The following is an 11,148-nucleotide window of genomic DNA, read 5'->3' on the forward strand; positions in this document are numbered from 1 at the left end:
TTGGGCTAGCTACACAGGGTGGGGCTAGCTACACAGGGTGGGGCTCAGCTAGCTGGGTGTGGTACAGGCGTAAGTGCCCTAGGCTACTGGGGGTGGTCTGGAGTTCATGTTCAGCAGTGGATTGTGAGAGAACAGGAAAGAGACAGAGGGGATAGAAAAAAAATTAAAGAGTAAGACCGTTTAGATTGTGCAGGGTGGGGGGGGATATAGGGGAGAGAGGGAAAGAAAAGTAACTATGTAGCTGTGAGTCCCACTCCCCGTCATCGGTGGAGTCACGAGATTTTAGTCCCTACTCTGGGGCAGCGGTGGTAAGCTGCAGTTGCCGCAGTTGAGCTGAGAAAAAGCCCCTGAGCAGCCCTCAAAGACCGTGGGGGCAGGGTGGGGTGTCGGACAGAGGGCAGAGATGTAAACAGTGGCAACAATGTAGCTGGACCCCGATTCTATCGCAGATCCCTGCCTGTGGAGTTGCGAGGGTTTAGTCCCTGCCTGGAGGCGGCAGTGGCAAGCTGTAGCTGTGCGGAGAAAACCACCCATGCAGGCCTCCCAGACTGCGGGTGAACAGAGAGCAGAGGTGTAACCAAAAGCTACAAATTAACTGAACCCCGCTTCCCATCCATGGAGCCCCAAGGGTCCAGTTCCTGCCCTGAGGTGGGCGGGGGCAAACTGTGGCTGTGTTGGACCCAAATCCCCCTACAGGCTCCAAATGGTCCCAGCTCCAGCAGCGACAGTAGCTGGGCCAAGGTCAAGCCCCAGCCGGCTTCCACTGAGGTAAGCCTAAAGCCCCAAGCCCCTCAAAACCCCCGTGGGTCTGTGCCTACTTATATTTATGATGCTCCCCCTGTGTTCTAGTTGTGTTAAAGTTCCCTCTAAACAACTCTCCTGGGCTGGAGTCTGCGGAATCCCTCTGGTACATGTCACTCCATCGCCATCTTCCCGGGAGTCCTCTCAAATACTATTCTTATTAGTATTTGTGACCTTACATGTGCCCAATGGACTAACATCACTTTGAATGGTACTGATTGATAATCATGTTGCTTTTAGTATGCATTTTGATCCCATAATAAATGAATTTGCAGAAACGTTCAGTAAAACTAAACCGGAAAACTTTTGGGATCAATCTAAATCTCACATGGATGTTGTTGTTGGGAGTTGCTGCAGCCAACTCCATGTACAACAGAGCAATGGCGACTGGCTCTGCGTCACCTGCACAGTCATTGGCATGCTTAGTCCAGGGTTGCAGCCACCGCTCATTTATGTGCCTTCCAACCGAGGGGGCTTTCCCCTCCAGCACTACATTGGACAACATTCTGTTGTCAACATAGCCTTTTCATTGGTTCGTTTTCAGAAGTACATCACCAGGCTTATGCTATCTCTCTTGACCGTTAGTGCTACAGGCAAGGTAGGCTTTTTGTGCCAACCTGGTCAATAAACACATGTAGAATTAATAAAGTTGCAGTTTAATTGAAGGGCAAAGAGATAAATGGCTCAGTGAACCTCTCCTTTCCATCTCGTGCTCTCTGATGATTAGACCAGCCTGCAGCTGCCTTAGCTAGTTCTCTGCCTCAACTTGTGAGCTACACTGCCTGTGAGACACCCAACTCATGGACCATGTTGCTATAGTTTGAGATTTCTTCGAGATCTGCTTTGCCACATTGCTGGTGTATGCATCACTTGATCTGGGGACTTTAGGACCCTGTCATCTGGCTGACTGTTGGTGACCTGCCTTGCTGTTTGCTGCCAATGGCCAGACTGCCTGTATTGCTTTACAGAAGAGGCATCTGTCTGCTTCCTTCACTTGCACCCAGCAACCCTTGTGAGTTGAAGGACTGCAAGTATATTAAGTGTCTTACAAAAGTGAGTTTAACTGAGCCTTCCGTACTACTCTGTGGACTAAGTAGCTGTTTATTTCTTCGTGTTCTATCTATCTATCTAAAATTGTAAGTGTCCTGTCTTTCTTTCTCTAGAAAACCCTAACACAGTCATCATCTCTTCAACAGGCCCTCACGAAGTATTCACTTTGAATGAATGGATGAGGAATACTTGTTGAATAAAGAAATCGATGAGTGAATTTAAAAATATGAATTATACTAGAACAGGGAGAAGAATCTGACAGAAGTGCATAATCTGACCAATAGTAAAAGCTAATGTTGATAATGAAAATGAAAGGAAAGCAGTGTGGTTCTTGGCTTTAATCACAGCATTGTGGGACTAGAGGCAAACTCCCAGTGAAGGCCTCTACAGAGTCTTCAGCAAGGAGACACAAGCTTCTGATTCCCGCTGCTCAGGGATTGAGTCCACTGTTGCTGCCATGGTGTCAACCAACCTGGTAGGGGACTTCTTTTTAACTGCCCATCTGTTTTACTAACCATCATGTCTTTTTCCGGGAAATGGTCTTTCCTGACAACATGTCCCCAGTATGTGAGACAAAAGCTTGCCAACGTTTCTTCTAAGGCTATATTGCTTCCAAGACAGATTTGTTTAGTCTTTTGGTGGTCTCCGCTGATTTCAATATTCTTTGCCAGGACCATAATTAAGTGGGCCTAGTGGCATAGTGGTTACACAATGGGCTGTTAAGCCTAAAGCCAGCGGTTTCAAGCCACCAGTGCTGCTGCAGAAGGAAGATTTAAAAGTCTTGGGAACCAACAGGGGCAGGTCTACCCTGTCTCGTGGGTCGCTCTGAGTCAGCATCAGCTCGAGTCAGAAGCGCGCAGTTGGTCTTTTGGTTTTGGAGCACCGTAATCCAAATGTATCAGTTCTTCTCTGGACTTCTTTATTCCTTCAAGGTCCAACTGTCACATGCATATGAGGCACCTGAAAATACCATGGCTTAGTCAGGGTGCGATGTAGCAACGACGAAACATACAACTTTCCTCTAGTTCCTAAATGCTTCCTCCTCCCCCAGTATCATGATCCCAATTCTACCTTGCAAGTCTGACTAGACCAGAGGATGTACACTGTTACAGATAGGAACTGGAAACCCAGGGAACCCAGGGTGGTTGATCAGTGGTGTGAGTGGCAATCCTGGGAGGGTGAAGGGAAGGTGGGTTGGAAAGGGGGAACTGATTACAAGGATCTACATGTGACCTCCTCCCTGGGGGATGGACAACAGAAAAGTGGGTGAAGGGAGATATCAGACAGGGTTCATGAGGGATGGGGGAGCAGAAAAAATGAGGAGCTGATGCTGGGGGCTTAGGTGGAGAGCAAATGTTTTGAGAATGATGAGGGCAATGAATGTACAAATATGCTTTACACAATTGATGTATGTATGGATTGTGATAAGAGTTGTATGAGCCCCTAATAAAACGATAAAAAAAAAAAAAAGAAAATGCCATGGCTTGAGTCAGGAGCACCTTAGCCCTCAAAGTAACATCCTTGCTTTTCAGCATGTTAAAGAGGTCTTAGGCAGCAGATTCACCTAACGCAATGCATCATTTGAGCTCTTGAGCACTGCTCCCATGGGCACTGGTTGTGGATCCAGGCAAAACATAATCCTTGACAACTTCAACCTCTGTCCGTTTATTTTCTTCACATGGAGTTGTGATCCACACTGACTTTCACATGCATATGAGGCCATTGAAAACACCACGACAGAAGGGGAGAGGAAGGCTCAAATCAAATCTGGTTCCATTACTTATGTATTGCGTCTCCATCACACACTCCTGTGGCCACAGGTTGTGCTAATTTGAGGTTACAGGATGCATATGCACACCATTTCTCCGGCGGTCTGCCTGTCTCTCCCGAAAGGTCAACCTCCCCTCCATCTTTTCCCTCCGTCGCTAGGAGACTCATTGGATCGGATGATCAGCACTGTTCCTCCTTCTTTCAGACATCTTAGATGTAAACTTAGAGCTGTGGCTGAAGCTGCGCCGTATGCACATGGCCAGCACACTCTAGGAACCCAGAGGTTGGTGTTTCCAGGCAACCCAGAGGTACCTCAGAAGAAAAGCCTGGTGATCTACTTCTGATAAATCCCCATGCCGCACTGTGTTCTCTGACAGAGGGGTTGCTGCGAGGCAGAACTGCATCCATGGCTGGTGTTCACGGACCCCCAGCATCTCTGAACGTAAACCATTCCTCAGGATACATCAGAAGAGAGAAAAATAAAAACGATTTTGCCTCGACTATGAGTTCCTTTCACTGAGGATCACATCTCTGTGACTGGCCACCACCATCTTGGACTTTCCATCCTCCATCAGCCTCTCCTGATGCCACGAGCCGAGCCGCGGGCAGCGCGGGCCAGGCAGAGCGTGGCTCTTGGCGATGCAGAGCCGTTTCAGCGACGTCACCGCCACGTCCAGCCTTTTCTCATCCTTGAATCACTCCAGACTCTGTGCTTGGTTCTTCCCTGGTGAACTTTCTGAAAAATAGCTTGGGTTCACAGAAGCAAGATCTGGGGGCGGGCTCTGCCTTTGAGGATGGGTTTCAGTGTAGTGGTGTGGGGAAGGATAGGTCCCGCTGATTCTCTGCGCATCAAATGGAAGGCCTCCCTCCGCGCCAGCTCCCTCCCGCCCCTGGGAAGTCCCAGAAACCATGGCTTTTGTGCGAAAATCTGTCTTTTACCTGTTCAAATTACAATATGGAATAATTATGCCTGTGTAAAAAGTGCCAAAGTGTACTCACATCGTAGTCTTGCCATGCGCTAAAATGACTCTTCATCGTGACCTGTTTATCCACCATTTGAGCCCACTATCTCCGTCTGGAGATGTGAATGTGTTTTTGGTTTTGCTCAGCAGGTTAGGTCAGCAGACGGCCGCAACAAAGATGACTGCAAGGATGAAGGCGACATGATTTACTTAAATCAGGCGATTTCTCCATTAACACATTGAAGCCTCAACTCATAAAGAGACTCCTTAGCAGATGAGCTATAATGTCGCCCAGCATTTGTTATATCAGGTGATCTGAAGAACAATGATAAAAATGAATTTAAGTCTCTGTTGAAAGAAAAAAAATCCCTGGTTCTGCAGCCGGGGATGGTTAATTCTCCACAGATAGAAGGAGGTTTCCTGGCAAGTCTGCCGCTCTCACATTCCAGGATCCAAACAGAGGCAGTGACAGGGAGGAGCCATTTGGCGAGGGTGGGGAAGTGCATCGCTCCTTCAGCACCCAATGCTATTTTTTCTCCGAGTAGGGATGGCTCGGTTCCCATGTGCTATGTGGGGGTGTGCCCCCAGCCCCCTACCTTTCTCACTCTTACTGAGATGCTTTCAATGAGCAGGGGTTATTCTACTGGGCCTGGTTCAACCTGCAGCTGGAGTGGCTTTCTGGTGGTACTCGCTGAGCTGCAGGTGTCCCCCTAACAGCTGATGGATCAGCAAAGGCTGTGCTTACAGCAACCGATGCTCGTGCTCCCCTGACTTTTGTGTCTTCATGAGGGTGTAACCTTTCTTCTCCCGCTGGCACCTTCCGCGTGTGATCGTAAGGCTCCCAATTCCCATCTCTGCTCCTCGCCCGGGACCTGCCTTTCCTTCATGCCATCTTGCACTTGGTCCTCAGAACGGGCGACCTTGGCCCAAGGTGGCAGGTCCCAGAGGGAAGACAACCGGACTCTTGGTGTGGAAGTGGTCAGAAGGGAGAATAACAACAGTAACACCTCCCCGAAGAAAACAGCCCAAGGACCACAGCTGGTCCGGGGCAGGTGTCTGCCTACAGTGGGCAGGTTTCAACGACTGGCGGCATTTACCTGCAGTCTGCGCGCCTCCTCGAATCACTTTCTGTCTTAGACCGTTCTTCCTTTTCTTTAAAAAAAATTTATTTGTGTGTATGTGTGAAAATCTGATTTTCCTAACTAAATTAATTTCATAGCACATGCTATTTTGTTAGGCACCCTGGTGGCGTAGTGGTTACACATTGGGCTGCAATCTGCAAGGTCAGCAGTTCAAAACTACTAGCTACTCTGAGGGAGAAAGATGGGGATTTCTAGTCCCATAAATACGTACAGCCTTGGAAACCCATGGGGTAGGTCTACTTGTCCTGTAGGGTTGCTATGAGTTGGCACTGACTTGATGGCGGTGAGTTTGGTTTTTGGTTTTGGCTATTTGGTTGACACTGAGCTAAGCTTTCAATAACAAATGTATCATATTTCTTATTTAATCACATTTGTATGAAATAAACAATATAGAAATATGTGTATGGATATATATGTGATATATACACACACACACATATACATATATATGCACACATACAGATCTATATGAGCCCTGATGGCATAGTGGTTATACTGGGGCTCCTAACCATAAGGAGCTTTCTACTCCCATAAGGACTTACAGTCTGAGAATCCCACAGGGCAGTTCTGCCCTGTCCTATAGGGCTGCTGTGTGTTGGTATCGACTCAATGGCAGTGACTTTATGTGTGTATGTGTGTGTGTGTGCCCACGCATGCACGCAAATGGTGCAAAGGATGCAAATGCTCAGCTGTTAATCAAATGCACAGCGAGTGGCTGGTGGTTCAGGTTCATGCAGAAGTGCCTCAGAAGAAAGCCCGATCATCTATGTCTGAGAGATCCTGACCCCTGAGAACCCCGAGGAGCTCAGCTCTCTCCTGACACTCAGCGGCCCGTGCGTTGGAGTCAGCTGGGTTGGCAGCTGTTGCAAATCCATGCTGCTACTAGGTGCCTCTGCATCAATTCTGACTCACAGAAGACTCACGGGAAAGAGTGGAGCTGCCCCATAGTGCTTCTTGGCTGTGATTGTTACTGCACTAGATAGCCCGGTCTTTCCTCCTGGGGAGCTGCTGGGTGTGAAACACATCCGAGAGACAAAGATTTATATTTAGGTAATATCTCATTAGACTATCTACATGATTAAAACAGTGCCAAGAAGCATGCACTCTCAAATCTATTAAACACACACACACACACACACACACACACACACACACACACACATCTGTTTTCATATATAGATAGCATTGAGTTCCTAAGCAAGATCCATTCCTAACTGTATCTTAAAGAATGTCAGTAAATTGGAACAGGTGCATATGGTTCATATTTCGCCTGACTTTTCCGCAAGAAAGGTCTCAAAACCTTTGTAGTGATTTAAAAGCTGCCAGTGCTGCCAGTGAAGGTGATTGTGAAGACGACCTTGTTGAGAGCGGGGGCTGGTTCCATTGTTTCAAAGCTAGGGCAAATTTACATAGATAGTATCAAAGGGCAAGCAGGGTTTGTCTGTAAGCCAGATGTTCTCAACTTGGGGAACCCTGTCAATGTTAACTATCCTTGCATTTATTTACGTTGTGATCTGGTGTCATTGAGTTGATTCCAATTCAGAGTGACCCTGGGAACCATAGAATGACACTCTCTGCCCAGGTACTGTACCATCATCATAACTATGGCGATCTTTGAACCCACTTGTTGTAACCACGGTGCTGGACCATTTGCTCAGAGGTTTCCTCTTGTCCCCTGACTCTCTTTCCTTTACCAAGGATGATGTCCTTTTCAAGAGACTGGTCCCTCCTAATCACATGTCCAAAGTACATAAGCTGAAGTTTTGACATCCATGCTTCTAAGGCGCATTCTGGCTGTGCTTCATCCTATCAGAGAGACTGCTCATTCTTCTGGCACTCCATGCTATAGGCAAGGATCTTGGCCAAAAGCACAATTCAAAGGCATCAATTCCTCGTTATTCATTGTCCCGCTTTCAACATTCATTTGAAATGATTGGAAAATGTCACGGCTTAGGTCGGGGGGACCCTGGGCCTCGAGGTGACATCTGTGCCTCTGAACACGTTAACAAGGTCTTGTGAAGCAGATTTGCTCGATGCAGCCTGTCATCTGGCATCTTGATGGTGGGTCCCAGTGAAGTGAACTCTTTGACAAGGCCAGTGCTTTCTCTTATCGTGATGCTGCTTTGTGGTCCAGTTGTGAAGATTGCTGTTTTAGGTTGAGGTGTAATCCATACTGAGGTCGTAGTCTTTGATCTTCATCAATAAGTGCCGTCCTGCGGTGGTTTGTGTGTTGCTGTGATGCTCTCTGCCCAAATACCAGCAGGGTCACCCTTGGCAGACAAGCTTCCATGGAACTTCCAGACTAAGGCAAACCCAGAAGAAAGAGCTGATTGTCCACTTCTGAAAAGATCGTCCAGTGAAGACCTTAAGGAGTATATGTCTCTCACTGCCATCGAGTTAATTCTGACTCACAACAACCCTGTAAGACATGGCAGAACTGCCCCTGTGGGTTTCTGAGACTGGACCGTTTTACTGGAGTAGAAAGCATAATCCTTCTCCTAAGATTACATATGTATATTATATATGTATGATACGTATATGTATATAGCTCCCATCTTTATAAGTGTATACTTGTATATGCATATTACACACGTATGCCTGTGTATATATGTGTGTAATATATATTATATTATATATAATCTGCCTTGGAAGAAGGATGGTGAAAGTGCTCCTTAAAAGCAAGGATGGTGAGGCTTCCTTTGTTGTCATGTTGTCCGGAGGGGCCAGTCCCTGGGGAAGGACATGGTGTTTGGGAAAGTAGAGGGGCAGTCAGAGAGGAAAGCCATCAAGGAGATGGATTGACACTGTGCCCACAATGGGCTCAAGCCTAGGAACGATTGTGAGGACGGCGCAGGACCCGGCAGGGTCTCGCTCTGTTGTGCATAAAGTTGCTATGGGTTGGAACCGACTCGATGGCACCGAACAACAGCAACATGCCTGTGTCCGTGTGTGTCATTGTCCTAGTTTCTACGGTGAGGGCTTATCGGTGGGAGGAGCTGACGTGGGTCAGGCAGAAGGCTCCCCTACTACTGTGTCTTTGTGGGAACCTGGCCCCATGACTCGTCATCCAAAGGCGTGTTTGGAACCAGTCTCTGTCCCTTTCCAGTTTGCTCACTTGTTTATCCACCCATTCCTTTAGCGCATGGTTTGTGTGTAGCTTCGCACCTGACTGTTCCTGGCCTGGGAAACGGTGAACGCGCCAGACCCTCCGCCCTCTCTCCTGGGGACCAGATTCAGGCCCAGCCTTGACAGGCCCTGTCTTATTTGCAAGCGAAGAGTCAAGCACTTTGGCTGACGGTCTCCCCTCGAGCCTGTTACAGTCCCATCACTGTGTGAGAGGCCGAGGGGGAAACCGCGCCGCCCAGCTGCTGGATCAGCATGTGCCACCGCACTCCGGGGAAAGCCAGGCCCGGCAGCCTTGCGCCATCCCTTGGGCCGTGACAGCTCCACGCACACATCAGTCACAGCCCGTATTGGGCCGATTGGCAGAAGCGAGGGGTCTTCTTTTCCATGACACCCAGGGCTGCCTTCAGCCTCTTCCTACCTTCTCCTCAGCCAGGAAGGGACTGTAGGGACAAGGGGAAGGAGCATGCTCCCTGAGAGGCGGCCCCAGCTCTTTTCTGGCTTAAGTCTCCAAGCATACAAACAAGCGCATTTATTACCTTCAGAGGGGTGCCAGCTCCGGAGTGCTGAGTGGAGGGGTGAGGTATTGCTGCCGTTATCTTTTGAACGAACTGCTATTGCGTGTCCCGTGACCAGCCGTGGCAGGGCTTTTGTTCCCATGAATGAATGGCCTATAAATCTGTCGGGGTTGACACGAGCAGTAGTACTGGAGGGCGGAGAGGGAAAATGTGCGGTAGGGTCTCGTGGTCTTTGCTTGGCTGGGAAATGAGTTCAATAAAATGGAGGTGATCAGTGCTTATTTATAGGGCGAACAGATACATACAGCACAAGCCATCAGGCCTTAACTGAGTGCCTGGTCATTCCATTCACTCCGTAAAGCCCGCGAGGCCCACGCGGGGCGGGAGGTGGGCGCAGGAGGGCCCTGCAGACGCTAACCCCCTGAGGTATGGGGGCTCGGCAGGCGGCCACCACTCCCAGGGCTTTGCTCTGAGGGCTGTGACCAAATCCAAGGCCAGCTTTGCTTTGGGTGTACATTTCGGATTGGGGGCCCAGTGACACAGGATTTGGGATAAAATGAATCGCCATCTTTTAGGCCCTGGAAACGATCAATCCCAGCAACCATACATTGGGAGCTGGGTGAAACACTGAAAACAATTTATTGCTAATTTCCCTCCCTTAATTGCATTCTGAAGAAGACGAGAAAGAGGAAAGGGGAGGAGGAGGCGCACAGAGAGGAGAGGTGGTGATGGGTGGTGGTGGTGGGTGGGGTGGTGGTAGCGGTGGTTTGGTGCTTATTGGGGAAATGATTCTAGATAAACGATTCACTTAAAAGCACTGAAAACTCACTGCCATTGAGTTGATTCTGACTCATAGCAACCCTGTAGGACAGGGTAGAACTGATCCTGTGGGTTTCTGAGACAATATGTGCAGGAATAGAAAGCGCCGCCTATTCCTGCAGAGAGCCTGGTGATTCTGAACTTCTGACCTTGTGGTTAGCAGCCCAGCACGTCATCATTATGTCACAGGGGCGCACTACTCAAAAGCACAGTTAAGTGGAAATCAGAAACTTACCCGAAATCGTCTCAGGGTACCCAAGTCATCCTCCTTGGACCCAGGCCCTCAGGAAACACAAAGGCCCGAGAGAAGGTGCCGAGTGCTGCCCTGCACCCTCCCACCAAGTCAAGATGCTGCCTGCCCACTAGATGCTTCTTCACCTGCCCCCCCGAGTTGAGTGTGGACAGGAGCAACCAGGACATCCCGGCATCATCGCCATTTGGTTTGCTTTGTGGCTGCGAGTCCTGGTAGGGGATGTGCTACTGAGTCAGTGGGAAGTCTGACCTTGTTGGTGCCAGGAGCTGAGAGATGACGTAAAACCTGTTGGCGTCTCGCCTAGGATGCCAATAGTTGAGTTCCCGGGTGAGCTTCCAGTGGGAAGGGCCTTGAAGGTGGCTCCTGGTCACGATTAAGAGGGAGTTGCAGTGAGTTACGCTGTTACTAGAGCTGACTTCCTTCCTGAGGGACGCCTGGCTACGCTGGCAAGGTGGGAGGACTGTTTGCTTTTTTTTAATTACTTTATTGGGGGCTTGTAAAATTCTTATCACAATCCATGCATACACCCATTGAGTCAAGCACATATGTACATTTGTTGTCATCATCATTCTCAAAACATTTGCCTTCGACTTGAGCCCTTAGTATCGGCTGCTCATTTGTCCCCCTCCCTCCCTCCCACCCTCCCTCCTGAACCCTTCATAATTCATAAATTATTATTATTTTGTCATATGTTACACTGTCCGACGTCT

This window comes from Echinops telfairi, unplaced genomic scaffold (assembly GCF_000313985.2).
Source record: "Echinops telfairi isolate 266 unplaced genomic scaffold, ASM31398v2 ScPeMD7_2291;HRSCAF=2852, whole genome shotgun sequence".
NCBI classification, from domain to species: domain Eukaryota; kingdom Metazoa; phylum Chordata; class Mammalia; order Afrosoricida; family Tenrecidae; genus Echinops; species Echinops telfairi.